The sequence below is a fragment of the Bombina bombina genome, chromosome 2, assembly GCF_027579735.1.
Source record: "Bombina bombina isolate aBomBom1 chromosome 2, aBomBom1.pri, whole genome shotgun sequence".
NCBI lineage: Eukaryota > Metazoa > Chordata > Amphibia > Anura > Bombinatoridae > Bombina > Bombina bombina.
The window spans coordinates 1,060,985,746-1,061,008,331 of NC_069500.1; positions in this window are offsets into that span (position 1 = coordinate 1,060,985,746).

Sequence of the window (22,586 nt, forward strand, 5' to 3'; positions counted from 1 at the left end):
CTTACATTTACCCACCAATAAGCAAGCATAACCCAGGTTCTCAACTAAAAATGGGCCGGCTCCTATGCTACATATTCCTGCTTTTTAAATAAAGATAGCAAGCGAACAAAGAAAAATTGATAATAGGAGTAAATAAGAAAGTTGCTTAAAGGAACATGAAACCCAAAAATGTTCTTTCATGATTCAGATAGAGAATACAATTTTAAACAACTTTCTAGTTTACTTCTATTATCTAATCTGTTTTATTCTCTTGGTATGCGTTGTTGAATGAGCATCAATGCACTACTAGTTTCTAACTAAACACATGGGTGAGCCAATGACAATCAGTTTATATATGCAGCCACCAATCAACAGCTAGAACCTAGGTTCTCTGCTGCACATGAACTTGCCTAGATAAACATTTCAGCAAAGGATAACAAGAGAAAGAAGCACATTAAATAATAGAAGTAAACAGGAAAGTTGTTTGAAATTGTATTCTCTATCTGAATCATGAAAGAAACATTTTGGGTTTCATGTCCCTTTAAAATTGCATGCTCTATCTGAATCATGAAAGAAAAAACTTGGGTTTAGTGTCCATTTAAATTGGACATGAAAACTACAGAGCAATTATGTTACTACTAGATAGACACAACTTATATATTATATCTCACGTGTAAAGTCTGAAACTAAAGAGTATATACACAATTTACATATAACGGTTTGAAACCTAATGACCTCCAGACTATCTAGGTATGTATATACAGTACATATATTCATTGGCACATAGTCATGTGTACCATTCCTATGACATTAATTGGTAATTGACAATAGTTTATGAGGTCATATTCGGAATTCAAACCTCGTGGGGCTCGAGTTCTTAACCTGAAGATCCAGTACATCACTTGCCTCCCTAGAAGCTTAACTCTATCATCCCCCTTTTAGGCATATTAACTCTCTCAATTGCACACTATGACAAGGTATCAACCTTTTTATTATGTACACTTACAAAATGTTGCACAAGTGGGGTTCTAGCTTCCCCTGTGGTAATTGCAGACAGATGCTTCCGTATGTGCGTATATTCACATCCCTAGTGGTAAGACCCATGTACTAAAGGGAACATGAATTACAGGTAATAAGATACACCACACAGTTAGAGGTACAATTCAAACAGCTCTTAATGGGTAAAGTACAAACTGAACAAATGAATGGTTAGTTTTCTGCACCTCTTACAGAACTTTATTTTCAAGAATCCTGTGATCTGTTTGCATTAGAGCATTTAGTAGCAGAAAGTCCTAATGATTGTGCAAATATGGAACATTTAAACACTAAGATCAGAAGTTTTAAAAATGCTTCAGAGTTCTACCCTATCCAAAGCAAGGGGCAATTCTGGAAACATTCTTTAAAAGAGTGGAGAATGATCTTGTAAAGTTAAAACGAAATTGCACGTCTGCACACTCTAACTTGTCTAGGGCAGAACGATTAGCATTGGCCAGACTCCAGTCTAATGACAACCTGGTCACCCGTAATGCCGATAGGGGCGGCTCTGTAGTCTTGATAGATAGACAGGACTATATAACTGAGGCTTTAAGAAAACTTGAGAACTAGAATAATTATACTAAGTTAAATCATGACCCTACCTTACGGCTGGATTTAGAGTTCTGCGGCCAAAGGGGTGCGTTAGCTACGCTGGCTTTTTTTCTCCCGCACCTTTTAAATACCGCTGGTATTTAGAGTTCACAGAAGGGCTGCGTTAGGCTCCAAAAAGGGAGCGTAGAGCATATTTACCGCCACTGCAACTCTAAATTCCAGCGGTGCTTACGGACGCGGCCAGCTTCAAAAACGTGCTCGTGCACGATTTCCCCATAGGAAACAATGGGGCTGTTTGAGCTGAAAAAAAACCTAACACCTGCAAAAAAGCAGCGTTCAGCTCCTAACGCAGCCCCATTGTTTTCTATGGGGAAACACTTCCTACGTCTGCACCTAACACTCTAACATGTACCCTGAGTCTAAACACCCCTAACCTTACACTTATTAACCCCTAATCTGCCGCCCCCGCTATCGCTGACCCCTGCATATTATTATTAACCCCTAATCCGCCGCCCCATACACCGCCGCAACCTACATTATACCTATGTACCCCTAATCTGCTGCCCCTAACACCACCGACCCCTATATTATATGTATTAACCCTTAATCTGCCACCCCTGCTATCGCTGACACCTGCATATTATTATTAACCCCTAATCTGCAGCTCCGTACACCGCCGCAACCTACATTATACCTATGTACCCCTAATCTGCTGCCCCTAACACCGCCGACCCCTATATTATATTTATTAACCCCTAATCTGCCGCCCACAACGTCACCTCCACCTACCTACAATAATTAACCCCTAATCTGCCGACCAGATCTCGCCGCTACTCTAATAAATGGATTAACCCCTAAAGCTAAGTCTAAACCTAACACCCCCCTAACTTAAATATAATTTAAATCTAACGAAATAAATTAACTCTTATTGTATAAATTATTCCTATTTAAAGCTAAATACTTACCTGTAAAATAAATCCTAATATAGCTACAATATAAATTATAATTATATTGTAGCTATTTTAGGATTAATATTTATTTTACAGGCAACTTTGTAATTATTTTAACCAGGTACAATAGCTATTAAATAGTTAAGAACTATTTAATAGCTAAAATAGTTAAAATAATTACAAAATTACCTGTAAAATAAATCCTAACCTAAGTTACAATTAAACCTAACACTACACTATCAATAAATAAATTAAATAAACTACCTACAAATAAATACAATGAAATAAACTAACTAAAGTACAAAAAATAAAAAAGAACTAAGTTATAAAAAATAAAAAAATATTTACAAACATTAGAAAAATATTACAACAATTTTAAACTAATTACACCTACTCTAAGCCCCCTAATAAAATAACAAAGACCCCCAAAATAAAAAAAATGCCCTACCCTATTCTAAATTAAAAAAGTTCAAAGCTCTTTTACCTTACCAGCCCCAGCCGTTCGTCATCGGATGAAGATAGAAGATGGCCGGTCCGGATCTCCTCTTCTTCCCGGATAGGATGAAGACTTTGGAGCCTCTTCTGGACCTCTTCAGCCGCCGCTTGATAGAAGACTTCAGACGGATTATGGATCGCCAGCCCCCGCTTGGGCTTGGATGAAGATTTCGGAGGCTTGGATCAAGACTTCGGAGGACGGATCGGTGAACCTGGCATGGTGAAGACAAGGTAGGGAGATCTTCAGGGGCTTAGTGTTAGGTTTATTTAAGGGGGGTTTGGGTTAGATTAGGGGTATGTGGGTGGTGGGTTGTAATGTTGGGGGGGGTATTGTATGTTTTTTTTTACAGGCAAAAGAGCTGAATTCTTTGGGGCATGCCCCGCAAAGGGCCCTTTTCAGGGCTGGTAAGGTAAAAGAGCTTTTCTATTTTAATTTTAGAATAGGGTAGGGCATTTTTTTATTTTGGGGGTCTTTGTTATTTTATTAGGGGGCTTAAGGTAGGTGTAATTAGTTTAAAATTGTTGTAATATTTTTCTAATGTTTGTAAATATTTTTTTATTTTTGTAACTTAGTTCTTTTTTATTTTTTGTACTTTAGTTAGTTTATTTAATTGTATTTATTTGTAGGTATTGTATTTAATTAATTTATTGATAGTGTAGTGTTAGGTTTAATTGTAGATAATTGTAGGTAGTTTATTTAATTTATTTATTGATAGTGTAGTGTTAGGTTTAATTGTAACTTAGGTTAGGATTTATTTTACAGGTAATTTTGTAATTATTTTAACTAGGTAACTATTAAATAGTTATTAACTATTTAATAGCTATTGTACCTGGTTAAAATAAATACAAAGTTGCCTGTAAAATAAATATTAATCCTAAAATAGCTACAATATAATTATTATTTATATTGTAGCTATATTAGGGTTTATTTTACAGGTAAGTATTTAGATTTAAATAGGAATAATTTATTTAATAAGAGTTAATTTATTTCGTTAGAATAAAATTATATTTAACTTAGGGGGGTGTTAGGGTTAGGGTTAGAATTAGCCTTAGGGGTTAAAAAATGTATTAGAGTAGCGGTGAGCTCCGGTCGGCAGATTAGGGGTTAATACTTGAAGTTAGATGTCGGCGATGTTAGAGAGAGCAGATTAGGGTTAATACTATTTATTATAGGGTTATTGAGGCGGGAGTGAGGCGGATTAGGGGTTAATACATTTATTATAGTAGCGGTGCGGTCCGGACGGCAGATTAGGGGTTAATAATTGTAGGTAGGTAGCGGCGACGTTGGGGGCGGCATATTAGGGGTTAATAAATATAATATAGGGGTCGGCGGTGTTAGTTGGCAGCAGATTAGGGGTACATAGGTATAATGTAGGTTGCGGCGGTGTACAGAGCAGCAGATTAGGGGTTAAAAAAAATATGCAGGTGTCAGCGATAGCGGGGGCGGCATATTAGGGGTTAATAAATATAATATAGGGGTCGGCGATGTTAGGGGCAGCAGATTAGGGGTACATAGGGATAACGTAGGTGGCGGCGATGTACGGAGTGGCAGATTAGGGGTTAAAAAATTTTAATAGAGTGGTGGCGATGTGGGGGGACCTCAGTTTAGGGGTACATAGGTAGTTTATGGGTGTTAGTGTACTTTAGAGCACAGTAGTTAAGAGCTTTATGAACCGGCGTTAGCCCAGAAAGCTCTTAACTACTGACTTTTCTCTGCGGCTGGAGTTTTGTCGTTAGATTTCTAACGCTCACTTCAGCCAAGACTCTAAATACCGTCATTAGAAAGATCCCATTGAAAAGATAGGATACGCAAATGGCGTAGGGAGATCTGCAGTATGGAAAAGTCGCGGCTGCAAAGTGAGCGTTAGACCCTTTCCTGACTGACTCCAAATACCAGCGGGCGGTAAAAACCAGCGTTAGGAGCCTCTAACTCTGGTTTTGACGGCTACCGCCCAACTCTAAATCTAGGCCTTAGTTTTTTAGAGAGAATTATTTACTTTATATAAATATATTCAAGGCCCATATACAGAGATGGCAGAAGCTCTGTTTATTCCTAGAAAATTGTTTGTGACAAGAGGTCACAATTTGAGGATGGAGGAAAGGAGATTTAATCTCATGCAACAGAAACATTTTTCACTTTAAGAGCAATAAAATTGTGGAACTCATTACCAAAGGAGGTAGTGAATGCCAATACCCTAGATACATTTAAAAATTGTTTGGATACATTTCTGGCTAGAAACAAAATGCATGGATATGATTGCTTATATTAAATGGGTCACCTTTTGTGGGATTAATTTAAGCTCAACTGGAGCTTTTTGTAAGTATATTAGATTTGTATAGGTTGAACTCGATAAACTTCAGTCTTTTCTCAACCTCATCTACTATGTTACTATGTTACTATGTAATTAAAACATATATTAGACGAAGGATTTTGGATAGAATTACTGTGGAATTTTTGTATATTGAACATTCTAAAATAGCTATATTCCTTCACTTGCCAAAAGTCCACAAGTCATTAATAAATGTACAAGAAAGACCCATTGTTGTTGGCATAGGCTCTCTATTCGAGAGATTATCTCAGTGGCTAGATGAAGTATTGCAGCCTATGATAAAACATTTGCCCAGTTTTTTACAAGATGCAAAACATGTTCTAAAGATCCTTAATAATACTCATTGGACTGAGCAGTCTAGTTGGCTGACAATTGATGTGACATCTCTTTATTTGTCAATAAGACATGATTTGGGGCTAAAAGCCTTGAAACATTTTTTGTATCTTAACCCCTTGAAAGCTAATGATGGCTCTGAGCCATCACAAATTGTCTCAGTCAGGTGCTAACGACGGCTCAGAGCCATCGCTAGCACTCTCCCACCTTGAGGGAGATCTGGAGGTCCCACCCGCTCCTACCCTGGTGATCTGGCCTGCATAGTGAGGGCATCGCCGGGGCTTCATGTTTCGTGCAGTGACGTCACGCGCAATGACGTGATGACGTTACCACGCAACTTTATTTAAAAAATACAAGTAGGAAAATGGGGCATGCTGCTTAAAAGTCTGTATATCAGGCATCTAAGCACCTACAGACCCCCAAGACCCACCGTTAGAAAGGTAATCGCCTAACCTTTAAAACAGTATAATTCTTGGGGATCTAAAAAAAAAAAAGTTACAAAAATATATATTTAAAAATTTTTTAAAAAAACTCAAATCCAGCTTAGCACCCATGTGGGAAAGGGCTTAGCACTCAAATGATTAATGGGCATTTCTTCAGGCCCATGCACTAAAAGTGGCTTCCTTCTGACCCATAATGTCAGGGTTACTGTTCCTTTAAGCAGGAATTTGCATAGGAATCTTCTTATTGGTTGCTTAGGTTATAAATCCCACCATTTCCTGTGGCTCCTTGCTTAGTATTTTGTAGTGTAATCTACCTTTACCTGAGCCTAGCTTGTTGTTCCTGTAAGCAAGCATCTATTTGGATTACAGTTGAAAATAATTTTTCTTTCAAGTAAACTTGGACTTTGCCAAACCTTAATTCCGGATTTTAGAGATTCTATAATCGCCATAATTAAGCAAGTGAAAGTCAGTGTGAATATACTTTCTACTACGGTTACAGCTAAACCTTTCTCACCTGCACTAACATCAGAGCTGCATCATCACTGTGAATCGCAGCCGCAGCTGCTAACAGCCACTTCTCCCACTGCAGCAGAGAATTCCGGCACTCAAGGAGCCACCTCCCACCAGACCGGAGATTACCGCGGACTCGACGCAACACACTCTCCCTGCTCAGAAACAAAGCATCAAGCAGGAGTAACTGGATTCTTAATCAGCTGACCGGAGGGCACTTTTGCTATCTGAACCGCAAGTACTTTTATGCTTTACTAATTACTAAGTAACGCTACCCTGCAATTCTGTATTACTTCAAGCAAGGCACTTACCTTCTTAAAGTGAAAGACCTCAGCCTCATTATACCTAACTAAGAGGTGCTGTAAGACTTTGTTGTTTAAATCCATGCTCTGAGTAGTTATTTGGATTTTCTATCCCACATCTAAGCATCTCAAGTAACACCACTACTTTTTAACCTATTTTTGAATTGAAACAATTGGAAGGATAATTCTGATAAACTGCCTTAGGTATTTAACTTCCAAATACCATTTGTTTATTCAGTGTTTCTTTCCTAGAGAACATATGAATCAATCCTCCTTGGGGTAAATTTTCCAATATATTGAATTGCACTTTTCTAGTGGGATTTCACTTCTCAATAGTGAACTCTTGTTGAAATAGTGATACACATATACATTTTACTCTGCAATTGAGTTCCACTATCTAAACCTAATCAACTTCTGAGATAACCTTACATAATACTAAGCCAGTTATGGAACCAGCAGAGCTCCCGCAAATAGTATACAATTTATCCCAAAAGGTGGATCAGTTAGCCCAGGCGGTGCACTATCTACAAGTCGAAAACCAATCTCTAAGAGGTATTATTAGAGATTCCATAGCTCCGCAACCCTCACAGGTATTACAAACCTCTGAACCATCGGTATCATTACCAGAACCTTTCTCTGGCAACAGGAAAAACTATAGACAGTTTAAAAATTCCTGCCACCTTCTATTCAATTTAAGACCCCGAAGCTATCCTACTGAGAGAATCAAGGTACTTAGTACCATATCTTTCCTAAGAGGTGAGCCCCGCACATGGGCAGATAATCTATGTGAGCATAACGATCCGGCATTAGCAAGCCTAACAGATCTCTTCAACGCTATGGATGAACTCTTCCATGACACCGATGTCCAGATGTCTGCCGAAGCATCCATGAGAAGCCTTAAACAAGGCAAAAGACCTGTCGAGGACTACATAACCGATTTCAAATTATATGCTGTAGACTCTCAATGGAGTCAAATTGCGTTACGCAATCAGTTTCGATTAGGACTTTCGGAAGCTTTGAAAGATGAGCTTGCCAGAATAGAACTCCCAAAATCTCTGGAAGCCATTATGAAAACTGCTCAACAATTGGACAGGATACGCAAAAGAAAGGCAGAAAGATTATCCACAGATATGCGCCCAAAGGGCTATAACATTCCTGCCACACAGACATCTCTTCAACCAAGAAACCCTCCTACTCCTATGGAAATAGGTGCAGTCAGAGGACCTCTGACTTCAGAAGAACGCTATCGCAGGAAAACAAAAAATCTCTGTATGTATTGTGCGAGCCCATCACACTCTGTCCAAGATTGTCCCATACTTCAGAAAAAAAAGAAAAGTAAGTTCTCACAAATTAATTCCTCAATACAAACTTGCAGAATGTATACTTACGCTATGTTGTCCCTCTCATTGCAGTGGGAGCAAGATCAAGTGACGACTGAGGCAATAATCGACTCCGGAGCTTATGGTTGTTTTATCGACCAACATGTTGTACGAGCTAATAAAATACCTACTATTCTAAAGCATAACCCTGTCTCCATTCGTATGATTGATGGTTCCGCACCCAAAACAGGTCCTATAACACACCAAACTGTTCCTATTACTGTCTTCATTAATGGTCACACTGAATTAATCTCTTTTGAGGTTTTAAGTTCTCCACATTTCCCTGTGGTTCTGGGTATTAAGTGGTTACAACAACATAACCCCCAGATTGTATGGTCCCCTTTCTCTATTCAGTTCAATTCAGATTACTGCTCGCAGACTTGTATGCCTACCCATAGCGTACTTCAGACTGAATCATACGCGCCTCAGATTCCGACACACTATTCTGATTTTGCTGATGTTTTCAGTAAGACCGAGGCTGAAAATCTACCACCTCATCGTCCGTATGACTGCCCGATCGAATTACAACCAGGTTCTACCATCCCATACGGACATCTCTACCCTATGAGCCAACCCGAATTAGCTCATTTAAAAGAGTATTTGGAAGAGAACCTTAGAAAAGGTTTCATCAGGACTTCGACCTCTCCTGCTGGTGCAGGTATGTTCTTCGTCCGAAATAAGGACTCTACACTTGGACCTATAATCGATTACCGGGAGCTGAATAAACGTACAATTAAGAACCGCTATCCTCTCCCACTGATTCCGGAGTTGATTGAACGCCTATCTGAAGCAAAGATCTATGCAAAACTTGACCTTAGGGGAGCATATAACTTGGTTAGGATAAAGGAGGGCCAGGAATGGTTAACCGCCTTTAGAACCAGGTATGGCTTATACGAGTATCTTGTTATGCCTTTCGGACTGTGCAATGCACCCGCCACCTTCCAGCACTTTATCAATGATGTGTTCAGGGATTTACTCGACGTCTGTTTAGTCATCTATCTGGACGATATTCTAATCTATTCTAAAGATCTGACTGAACACATCAAACATGTCCGAAAGGTATTATCAAGGCTTAGAGAACATAAACTTTATGCCAAACTCGAGAAGTGCTTATTTCATACAGACCAAGTTTCTTTCCTTGGATACGACATCTCTCCTACTGGGGTTACTATGCAAACACAAAAGGTTGATGCAGTAAAGAACTGGACAGTTCCTAAATCCAGAAAAGATCTACAAAAATTCTTAGGATTTGCGAACTACTACAGAAAATGTATTAAGGATTTCTCCAAATTAGCCAAACCACTTACTACTTTGACCAGCACTAAAGAACCTTTTATTTGGAAAGAAAAAGCCGATCTCGCATTCTCTTTACTAAAGACGAAGTTCACCACTGCGCCTATCTTGAACTTTCCAGATCCATCCCTACAATATATACTCAAGGTTGATTCTTCAGATTTCGCTCTAGGAGCAGTTCTATCCAAACAAAAATCTCTCAAAGATCCGATTCACCCCGTTTCCTATTACTCTTCAATGATGACTTCCTCTGAAAGAAACTATTCTATCAGAGACAAGGAACTTCTTGCAATAAAACGTGCCCTGGAAAACTGGAGACATCTACTTGAAGGCACTACTTACCCAATCCTAATACTAACAGACCATAGGAACCTAGTATACCTACAAACCAGTAAAACCTTATCTGCAAGACAGGTAAGATGGAGTTTATTTTTCTCTCGATTTAATTTCAACATAGTTTACCGACCAGCTTCACGAAACGGCAAGGCAGACGCTCTGTCCCGATTACCCGAAAGACTTACTTCGTTAGATTCACAGACTACCATTATACCTCCTGAGAGGTTCATAGGACTTACCACTGATATGATATCTGAATTGAAAAGACATACCACATTGGAAAACCCTCCATCTTCATACAATTTGATAAAGAGAAATTCATTATTTTATCATGATCAAAAAATTTATGTTCCAGAACCTATGAGAACTTCAATTATTCAGATCCATCATGATACTCCTTTATCTGGCCATCCTGGGATAAGACGTTCTATGGAATTAATTTCAAGATCTTTCTGGTGGCCCAAACAAAAGGACTCCGTGCAGAATTATATTTGTACTTGTCAGAGTTGCTCCGTATCCAAGCCTGAAAGAAGACCTCCTTATGCTCTAATGATTCCTATACCAGCTCCAATTAGACCATGGCAACACATCTCTATGGATTATATTGTTGAACTACCCAAGTCCAACAATCAAACCACTATCTTAGTTGTAGTCGACTTATTTACCAAGATGGGACACTTCTTACCTTTTCACAAACTCCCCACTTCTTCAGAGACAGCTCTGCTCTTCCTGGATAACATAGTTAAACTCCATGGTTTTCCTTCCATCATAACCACTGATAGAGGCACTCAGTTTACCTCACGGTTCTGGACCAAACTATGTGAACTCACTCAAATGCAACACCGTTTCACCACCTCTTTCCACCCACAAACAAATGGTCAATCAGAAAGATTGAACCAATGGCTTGAGCAATTTTTGCGTTGCTATTGCTCTTACCACCAAACAGATTGGGTAAAATACCTTTCAATGGCCGAATTTGCCTACAATAATGCTGTGAATTCTTCTACGAAATCCTCTCCCTTTTTCGCAAACTATGCATACCATCCAGACTTTGTAATAGCCTCACCAGAAGGCTTGAATTCACCAGTGATAGAAGATCTCCATGATTCTCTACAGCGGAATTTCCAGATTATACATGAGAACATAGAGAATGCTCAACAGGTTCAAAAACATTACTATGACCTTCGAAGAAGGCCTTCTCCTCCTTACTCCGTAGGTGATCTTGTATGGCTATCTACCAAAAACCTGAAACTACAAATTCCTTGCAAGAAATTGGCTGGCTTATACATAGGACCTTATCCTATCATCCGTATCATTAACGAGAATGCTGTTACACTCAAGTTGCCTGACAATATGAAGATCCATCCTACATTCCACGTCTCACTCCTAAAACCTTATACCCCGACTAGACGACCCCAGACGCTATTACCACCACAAATCAAAGGAAAAGCAGGCAGGTGACAGCAAATATAATTTTCATTTATTAAGGAGGTAAAAAAGGCAACGTTTCGGGATTAGTCTCCCTTATTCATGCCATACCTGATACAAACCAACAAGTGACTTATATACATGTATACCACTAGGTGGCGCTCAAGTGTAATTAACCCTTTCTTATCTAACACATTAACTTACTCATTAATTTAACTCACATTTATACATTTCCTATAATGTATACATAGCAGCAGAGTAACCATAATTAATTAAATTTCTAATTTCTTAACCAACATTCACTTTATCATAGAATGACAACAAATTGTAATTTTCATCTCAACAGTATTTATCATAAAAATACTGTAAGGTCCCAGTCCTTATTTAACCCCTTGGGTTCTAGACACTCCAATTCATATATCCAGTATGCTTCTTTCTGTTTTAGCAGAATTTCTCTATCCCCTCCTCTACGTGGAATGTCTACTTTGTCAATTATTTGAAATTTCAATTGACTTATAGAATGGTTAGTTTTTATAAAATGGGCGGCTAGAGGGGCTTTTACATTACCGGTCCTAATATTGCTCTTATGCTCAATTATTCTTTCCTTAGCGGACCTGGTGGACTCCCCTATGTAGACCCCCCACATGGACATTTAATCATGTATATTATGAAGGTAGTTAAGCATGTAAAATAACCTTTTATGTTATACTTTTTGCCAGTATGAGGGTGATAGAAAATTGACCCTTTACTCACGTTGCTACAACATGAACACCCTAGACAGGGATAGCAACCGGTATTTTTTGTAGTAATATAACTAGGTCTGTTTTTAATGCTAGGACTAATGTCAGCTCTAACCAATTTATTTTGGATGTTACTACTCCTTTTAAAGGCAGACATAGGGGGGCTCTGAAATTCTATCACAGATGGATTACAGTCAGACAAAATATTCCAGTGTTTCCTAATAATGCGCTGTATTTCATTACTTTGTGCATTATATTCTGTTATAAAAATAAGTCTATCCTTCTGGTTATCTTCCTTCTTTGCTCTATCCTTTGGATGCAATAAATTTAGTCTTGGAATTGATTTTACAGTTTCAATTTCTTTTGTTATAAGACTTTTAGGATAACCTCTTTCCAGAATTCTCTCTCCCATCTCTGTCAGTCTCTTATTCAGTATTTCCTCATCTGAGACAATTTTGTGCACTCGCAACATTTGACTGTGGGGTAGAGATATCAGGAGTGAAGGTGGATGTGCACTTTCAAAGCGCAATAGACTGTTTCGGTCAGTTTTTTTCTTAAATAGATCAGTTTTAAATTGATTGTCTGATTTAATTACTCTCACATCCAGGAAGTCAATAACCTCCTCACTCCAAGTCAATTTCAATTTTATATACATTGATGATGAATTTAAATCATTCACAAACCTTTCAAGGGTTCCAACGTCGCCCCACCAGATGCCGAAAATATTGTCAATATACCGCTACCAGGTGGCGCCATATTGAACAAATAATTTGTTAGAAAAAACATACTTTTCCTCATAGAGGTTCATAAAAATATTCGCATAATTTGGGGCGACGTTGGAACCCATGGCAGTACCTTGAAGTTGGAGGAAATAGTCGTCCTGGAAGAGAAAATAATTTCCACATAATATAATTGTCAGAAGCTGGACAAAAAAATCTATTTGTGCAGAAGTATATTGATTGTCATTCCTTAATACATTTTGTACAGCATCAATGCCACTTGAATGTTTTATATTAGTGTAGAGGCTCTCTGCATCTAAACTAAACATGATAAATTTACTGCTAGGGAGGTCTAGAGAGTCTAATTTACATAAAAAATCATTTGTATCTTTAATAAAGGAGTTGGAGCGTTCAACATAGGGGCGTAAAATCTTATCCAGAAATATTGAAATGTTTGTAAACACTGAATTAGTGCTTGCAACGATAGGGCGTCCTGGGTTTTTTTTTTATATCCTTGTGTACTTTGGGTAGAACATACATTACAGGGGTATATGGATTATCCACCTGCAAAAAAGAGACAACATCCTTACCTATTATCCCTTTATTTTCTGCTTTTGAAGTGATCATTTTAATTTCTTTTTGTAATTTAAACACAGGGTTATAGTTAAGTTTTTTATATACTGCCTCATTGTTCAATTGGTTCTTAATTTCATCAATATAAGCATTTTTATCTAACACCACTGTTGCTCCTCCCTTATCCGCTCTTTTTAAAATAATTTCAGGGTGTCCTTGCAAATTCTTTAAGGCTAAATGATGATCAACTGTCATGTTATTACCCATCTGATTATAATTATTCCCATTTTTTCTATACTTCTCAACTTTTGTTTGTAATTTTGAAATATCCCTCTGAACTAGAGTTGTAAAAGTCCCTATACTGTGGTTATTTACAATAGGGTTATATTTACTTTTCTTTCTTAACCCAAGTTGTTTTAAATGGATCGTTGGATTCTCATTATTTATATTTACATTTTCGGCCCAATTCAAAGTCTTTAACTTCAAAGTTCTTATGAATCTATACAGGTCTTTTTGCAACTGAAAGAAGTTACAGTTTTTTACTGGGCAAAATGATAGACCTTTGTTTAACAATTCAAGTTCAGACTTAGAGAGTTTAGAGACTCTCTAGACCTCCCTAGCAGTAAATGTATCATGTTTAGTTTAGATGTAGAGAGCCTCTACACTAATATAAAACATTCAAGTGGCATTGATGCTGTACAAAATGTATTAAGCAATGACAATCAATATACTTCTGCACAAATAGATTTTTTTGTCCAGCTTCTGACAATTATATTATGTGGAAATTACTTTCTCTTCCAGGACGACTATTTCCTCCAACTTCAAGGTACTGCCATGGGTTCCAACGTCACCCCAAATTATGCGAATATTTTTATGAACCTCTATGAGGAAAAGTATGTTTTTTCTAACAAATTATTTGTTCAATATGGCGCCACCTGGTGGCGGTATATTGACGATATTTTCGGCATCTGGTGGGGCGACGTTGGAACCCTTGAAAGGTTTGTGAATGATTTAAATTCATCATCAAGGTATATAAAATTGAAATTGACTTGGAGTGAGGAGGTTATTGACTTCCTGGACGTGAGAGTAATTAAATCAGACAATCAATTTAAAACTGATCTATTTAAGAAAAAAACTGACCGAAACAGTCTATTGCGCTTTGAAAGTGCACATCCACCTTCACTCCTGAAATCTCTACCCCACAGTCAAATGTTGCGAGTGCGCAAAATTGTCTCAGATGAGGAAATACTGAATAAGAGACTGACAGAGATGGGAGAGAGATTTCTGGAAAGGGGTTATCCTTAAAGTCTTATAACAAAAGAAATTGAAACTGTAAAATCAATTCCAAGACTAAATGTATTGCATCCAAAGGATAGAACAAAGAAGAAAGATAACCAGAAGGATAGACTTATTTTTATAACAGAATATAATACACAAAGTAATGAAATACAGCGCATTATTAGGAAACACAGATTAGGAAACTATCTGTGATAGAATTTCAGAGCCCCCCTATGTCTGCCTTTAAAAGGAGTAGTAACATCCAAAATAAATTGGTTAGAGCTGACATTGGTCCTAGCATTAAAAAACAGACCTAGTTATATTACTACAAAAAATACCGGTTGCTATCCCTGTCTAGGGTGTTCATGTTGTAGCAACGTGAGTAAAGGGTCAATTTTCTATCACCCTCATACTGGCAAAAAGTATAACATAAAAGGTTATTTTACATGCTTAACTACCTTCATAATATACATGATTAAATGTCCATGTGGGGGGTCTACATAGGGGGGTCCACCAGGTCCGCTAAGGAAAGAATAATTTAGCATAAAAGCAATATTAGGACCGGTAATGTAAAAGCCCCTCTAGCCGCCCATTTTATAAAAGCTAACCATTCTATAAGTCAATTGAAATTTCAAATAATTGACAAAGTAGACATTCCACGTAGAGGAGGGGCTAAAGAAATTCTGCTAAAACAGAAAGAAGCATACTGGATATATGAATTGGAGTGTCTAGAACCCAAGGGGTTAAATAAGGACTGGGACCTTACAGTATTTTTATGATAAATACTGTTGAGATGAAAATTACAATTTGTTGTCATTCTATGATAAAGTGAATGTTGGTTAAGAAATTAGAAATTTAATTAATTATGGTTACTCTGCTGCTATGTATACATAATAGGAAATGTATAAATGTGAGTTAAATTAATGAGTAAGTTAATGTGTTAGATAAGAAAGGGTTAATTACACTTGAGCGCCACCTAGTGGTATACATGTATATAAGTCACTTGTTGGTTTGTATCAGGTATGGCATGAATAAGGGAGACTAATCCCGAAACGTTGCCTTTTTTACCTCCTTAATAAATGAAAATTATATTTGCTGTCACCTGCCTGCTTTTCCTTTGATTTGTGAACTGGGGACCTGGGCAGTGGTCCTTAGGTGGCGTGCAATATTTAAGCCTGTTGTGCTGAAAAGTTCTATTTAAATATGCTATTACCACCACAGCCACTCTAGCTGGATCAGGATGTGTTTGAAGTTCATTCTCTACTGGATTCAAGGTACAAAAAGGGGGAATTGCAATATTTGGTGCACTGGAAGGGTTACTCCTCCGATGAAGACTCTTGGGAGCCTGCCTCTAATCTAGATGCACCTAGGTTAGTTTCTCTGTTCCACAGAAGGCACCCGGACCGACCTAGACCTACAACTGTGGCACAGTTGCCTTGAGGGAGGGGTCATGTCAGGGTTACTGTTCCTTTAAGCAGGAATTTGCATAGGAATCTTCTTATTGGTTGCTTAGGTTATAAATCCCACCATTTCCTGTGGCTCCTTGCTTAGTATTTTGTAGTGTAATCTACCTTTACCTGAGCCTAGCTTGTTGTTCCTGTAAGCAAGCATCTATTTGGATTACAGTTGAAAATAATTTCTCTTTCAAGTAAACTTGGACTTTGCCAAACCTTAATTCCGGATTTTAGCGATTCTATAATCACCATAATTAAGCAAGTGAAAGTCAGTGTGAATATACTTTCTACTATGGTTACAGCTGAACCTTTCTCACCTGCACTAACATCAGAGCTGCATCATCACTGTGAATCGCAGCCGCAGCTGCTAACAGCCACTTCTTCCACTGCAGCAGAGAATTCCGGCACTCAAGGAGCCACCTCCCACCAGACCGGAGATTACCGCGGACTCGACGCAACACACTCTCCCTGCTCAGAAACAAAGCATCAAGCAGGAGTAACTGGATTCTTAATCAGCTCATCGGAGGGCACTTTTCCTATCTGAACCGCAAGTACTTTTATGCTTTACTAATTACTAAGTAACGCTACCCTGCAATTCTGTATTACTTCAAGCAAGGCACTTACCTTCTTAAAGTGAAAGACCTCAGCCTCATTATACCTAACTAAGAGGTGCTGTAAGACTTTGTTGTTTAAATCCATGCTCTGAGTAGTTATTTGGATTTTCTATCCCACATCTAAGCATCTCAAGTAACACCACTACTTTTTAACCTATTTTTGAATTGCAACAATTGGAAGGATAATTCTGATAAACTGCCTTAGGTATTTAACTTCCAAATACCATTTGTTTATTCAGTGTTTCTTTCCTAGAGAACATATGAATCAATCCTCCTTGGGGTAAATTTTCCAATATATTGAATTGCACTTTTCTAGTGGGATTTCACTTCTCAATAGTGAACTCTTGTTGAAATAGTGATACACATATACATTTTACTCTGCAATTGAGTTCCACTATCTAAACCTAATCAACTTCTGAGATAACCTTACACATAATTTCTTTGAATTTGAGGGGTAATTTTATCTCCAGGGGTGTGGGACAACTACGGGGGCCAAATTCGCCTCCTCCTACGTCAATTTATTTATGGCTTGGTGGGAGCAGTCCCACATCTATGGAGATAATAACCCTTTCAGGTCTAACATTCTGGTATATAAACACTATAATGATGACCTCCTATTCATATGGCAGGTTGACTTACAGTCTGCACAGTGTTTTGTTGATTGGATAAATGACAATGATCTGGGCTTGCGATTCAACTTTGAATTCAGTGAACAATCTACTCATATTTTGTATCTGACTTTACATGGATTACCAAATGGTAGCATTGTTACAGAAGTGTATCACAAGCCCATTTCAGGTAATTCATTTTTTAGAGCTAATAGCTGCCACCCTAGACAGGCCCAAGAGAAATTCCTCATGGCTTACACATAAAGGAATGTTTAAGTGTGACCACTCACACTGTAGACCTTGTGCATTTGTATCTATTACTAATTCCTTCAGATCCACTGTTACATAAGAAATATTTCCCATTAAGAGTTGTTTGAATTGCACCTCTAACTTTGTGGTGTATCTTATGACCTGTAATTCATGTTCCCTGCAGTACGTGGGTCTAACCATTAGGTATGTGAATACGCAAGCATCTGCAGGGGTTAGCAATGTAGGTTAGATAGCAATATTGTTAGATCATCTGTTCACATCTCTTAAGTGAACATTTATAAGTGAGGTACAACAAATTATACAAGACTGATACTCAATACTCACCACACTGCTGTTTACTATCTAACAAACTGCCTATTGACATCTGCTAAGGAATGCTGAGTTAACCGACTCTCTTCTGCTTTCAGGTATGTGAATTGATCCCTGCATTCAAATCCTGCTAATTTCCCTGGTTTTTTGTGTCATATGTACTACAAGTTTCTCTTTGGTATGTGAATTGATCCCTGCATTCAAATCCTACCAATTTCCCTGTTTTTTTGTGTCATATGTACTACAAGTCTCTCTTTGGTATGTGAATTGATCCCTGCATTCAAATCCTGCCAATTTCCCCTTTTTTGTGTCATATTTACTACAAGTCTCTTTGGTATGTTAATTGATCCCTATATTCAAATCCTGCCAATTTCCCTGTTTTTTGTGTCATATGTAATACAAGTCTCTCTTTGGTATGTGAATTGATCCCTGCATTCAAATCCTGCCAATTTCGCTGTTTTTGTGTCATATGTACTACAAGTCTCTCTTTGGTATGTGAATTGATCCCTGCATTCAAATCCTGCCAATTTTCCTGTTTTTTGTGTCATATGTACTACAAGTCTCTCTTTGGTATATGAATTGATCCCTGCATTCAAATCCTGCCAATTTCCCTGTTTTGGTGTCATCTGTATTGCAAGTCTCTCTTTTTGCATTTGTCTGTTTAACTAATTATGTATTTACCCTGCTGATATCTTGCCTTTATCTGTGTGATGCTCAAACCTTACAAATACTTGTTTTAATTTCTAAATTTATAATGTCACTAATGGTTTAACCACAGCCTTTCCCAAATTCTATTGTCTGTCATTTTTAACTTATCTCACCCTGAATAAAATTTTCCCAATTGGCCTTTGACTGTCTTTGATCAGGCCATTACCTAATTTATTGCATTCAGCTGAATGCTGTGGCCTATAAATTTAACACTGCTATGGGGAAAGCAATGCAGGGGCTTGCAATGTAGGTTAGATAGCAATAGTGTAAGATCATCTGTTCACATCTCCTCAGTGAACATTTATAAGTGAGGCACAACAAATTATACAAAAATTGAACAATGATTGTACAAGGGATAAGGCAAGTTCTGTTTTTATACTGAGTTTTATACACTGTCTATTTTGTAAAAAATGCACAATATCTTAATATCCCTTTTTGCCACCTTTTGTCTGTTCAACAAACGACTTTACTCAATTACTCCTTACCCCTCACCACCTTCATTAGTCATTAGCCCATCTCTCTTAACCTCACCTTACTTTTGTATTCATGAACTTCACACATTCCTAAAGACTCTCTCTCCCCCTTGCAACTCATCACCAAAACAGTCTCACTATTGCAAATCCGCATCTCATCTCATGTCACTCTCCCTCTTGCTCATACTAGCTGCTGGCGACATCTCCCTTAATCCTGGTTCCCCACAACTTCCATGCCCTGCACACCCATGTGTGCCCTTCAATAGACTTCAAAAACAAAACTCTGGTAACCTTAATCTTATTCCTCTTGCATCTAAAGCCACCTCCCCCTTCACTTGTGCACTATGGAACTCTCGCTCTGTTTGCAACAAACTCACTTCTATCCATGACCTCTTTATCTCCAACTCTCTCAATCTTCTGGCTCTCACAGAAACCTGGCTTTCTCCTTCAGACACTGCTTCCTCTGCTGCACTGTCACATGGGGGTCTCCACTTCAGCCACACTCTTAGGTCTGACAATAGACAAGGAGGTGGTGTTGGTATTTTACTTTCCTCTCGTTGCACCTTTCAACAAATACAGCCCTTCTCTTCCCTTACATTTTCTTCATTCGAAACACACATGATTCACTTATTCTCTCCCCTCTCTATACGCGTTGCAGTCATATACCGCCCCCCTGGCTCTGCAAATCTGTTTCTAGATCACTTTGCCGCCTGGCTACCTTTCTTCCTTTCCTCGGATCCTGCCCTCATTCTTGGTGACTTCAACCTCCCTGTTGATAATCCCTCTGCCTCCTCTGCAAAACAACTTCTGCAACTCACTTCCTCTCTCGGCCTGTCACAATGGACTGACTCTCCCACTCACAAAGATGGTCACTCCCTTGATCTGATTTTCAGTTATCGATGCACTCTCAAACTTCACAAACTCACCTTTTCCTCTTTCTGACCACCACCTCCTCACTTGTACCATCACCTCCCTCCCTACAACTCTCCCTCCTTCTACCCCTCACACTAAACTTCACAGAAGAATCAAGTCATTAGATCAGCAACAGCTCACTAGCTCTCGAACCTCTTCTCTCTTCCATCCCCTCCTTTTCCTGTCCTGATGAATCCATCTGCCACTATAACTCCACCCTTACATCGGTCCTTGATAACCTGGCCCCACCTACCATAGCTCGGAAAACATACACTCATCCTCAGCCCTGGCATACTCCTCTGACACGGTACCTACGCAGATGTTCCCGTACTGCTGATCGACACTGGAGGAAATCTTGGAGTTCTGCTGACTTTCTTCACTATTAGTTCATCTTGAACTCCTACTATTCTGCCCTTAATCTATATAAGCAACATTATGTCTCTACTCTTTCTTCAAACCCAAAACGTCTGTTCTCCACATTCAATACTCTTCTCCACCCATCCCCACCTCCCACCACAACTTTTCTCTCAGCCCAAGATTTTGCCAGCTACTTCAACAACAAAATTGACTCCATTCGAAATGAAATCAGCTCTCAACATACTACCGGTCTCCCACCCCCTCAAAAGCTCATAATCATCCAAAACCCACATAGCCATAAATTTAGCTCTTTTGCCACTGTTACAGAGGATGAAGTTTCTGCCCTTATACTATCCTCTCACCTCACTACCTGTCTCCTTGACCCCATCCCCTCACAACTACTCCCCTCCCTTTCTTCTACCCTTACTCCTATACTCACACACATATTCAACCTCTCCCTCAGCACTGGTATAGTTCCTACATCTCTTAAATATGCATTAGTCACACCTATCCTCAAAAAACCTTCTCTCGATCCAACCTCCCCATCCAACTACCACCCTATTTCTCTACTACCTCTTGCCTCAAAACTTCTTGAAAAGCTAGTATATGCTTGTCTATCCCTTTTCCTTACATTAAACTCCCTCCTTGACCCATTGCAATCTGGATTTCGCCCCCTTCACTGAACATAGACAGCAATTGTTAAGGTTACCAATGGCCTACTTACAGCAAAATCAAAAGGCCACTTCTCTCTACTTATCTTCCTTGATCTGTCTGCAGCCTTTGATACTGTCGACCACCCTCTTTTGCTCCATACCCTCCAATCCTTTGGCATCTGTGACACAGCTCTCTCTTGGTTCTCTTCCTATTTGTCTAACCATACCTTTAGTGTGGCCTTCTCTGGGGTATCCTCTGCCCAGTTACCTCTTTCTGTTGGGGTACCGTAAGGCTCTGTCCTCGGTCCCCTTCTTTTCTCAATCTACACATCCTTACTAGGTTCCTTAATAAAGTCCCATGGGTTTCATTACCATTTGTATGCCGACGATACTCAAATCTACCTCTATGCACCAGAACTATCTCCTTCCTTGCTAACCGTATCACCAACTGTCTCTCTCATATCTCATCTTGGATGTCCTCTCACTACCTCAAGCTAAATCTCTCCAAAACTGAGCTCCTTATTTCCCCCCCTTCTTCCAAAATCTCCACCCCGCATGTCTCTATAACTGTTGACAACTCCATCATTACCCCAACCTCACATGCCCGATATCTTGGGGTCACACTTGACTCAGATCTTTCTTTCACTCCTTACATTCAGACCTTGGCTAAAGCCTGCCACTTCCACCTTAAAAACATCGCTATAATTAGACATTTCCTTACACAAGACACAACAAAGATTTTAATTCACTCTCTCATCCTTTCCCACCTCGACTACTGCAACTCTATGCTCTCTGGTCTCACTAGCTGCCACCTAGCTCCTTTACAATCCATAATGAATGCCTCTGCCAGGCTCATCTTCCTTGCACATCGCTCTTCATCTGCCGCACCTCTCTGCTAATCCCTTCACTGGCTTCCTCTTGCCTCCAGGATTAAATACAAAATTCTCACTCTGACACACAAAGCCCTCAATTGCACTGCTCACCCCTACATCTCAGACCTTGTCTCCAGATACTCTCCCTTCCATCCCCTTCGCTCCGCTCATGATCTCCTCCTCTCCTCCTCTCTTGTTACCTCCTCACATTTCCGTCTACAAGATTTCTCAAGACTGTCTCCCATCTTATGGAACTCTGTGTTTCGCTCCACAATAATCTCCCCTCGTTTTAAAAGTTTCAAGTGCTCCCTGAAGACTCTACTATTCAGTGACACTTACAACCTACACTAACCTTCCTATCTCCACTGCTATCCCCTAAAACCCCATAGCATATAAGCCTATGAGCCCAGCTGTTTGTAGTTCACCTTCAATAGAGCCGACTACAACAGTGCAACTATCGGCAGGACCCTCTCTCCCCATTTGATCCCTGTAATCGTTTTTTATATACCACCCATATTCATAGCACTGCGGAACCTGTTGGCGCTCTACAAATACCTGATAATAATAATAATCTGTCTACAATCACCACAGGGATAGCTAGAACCCCATTTGTGCAACATTTTGCAAGTGTAGATAATAAAAAGATTAATACCTTGTCATGGTGTGCAATTGAGAGAATTA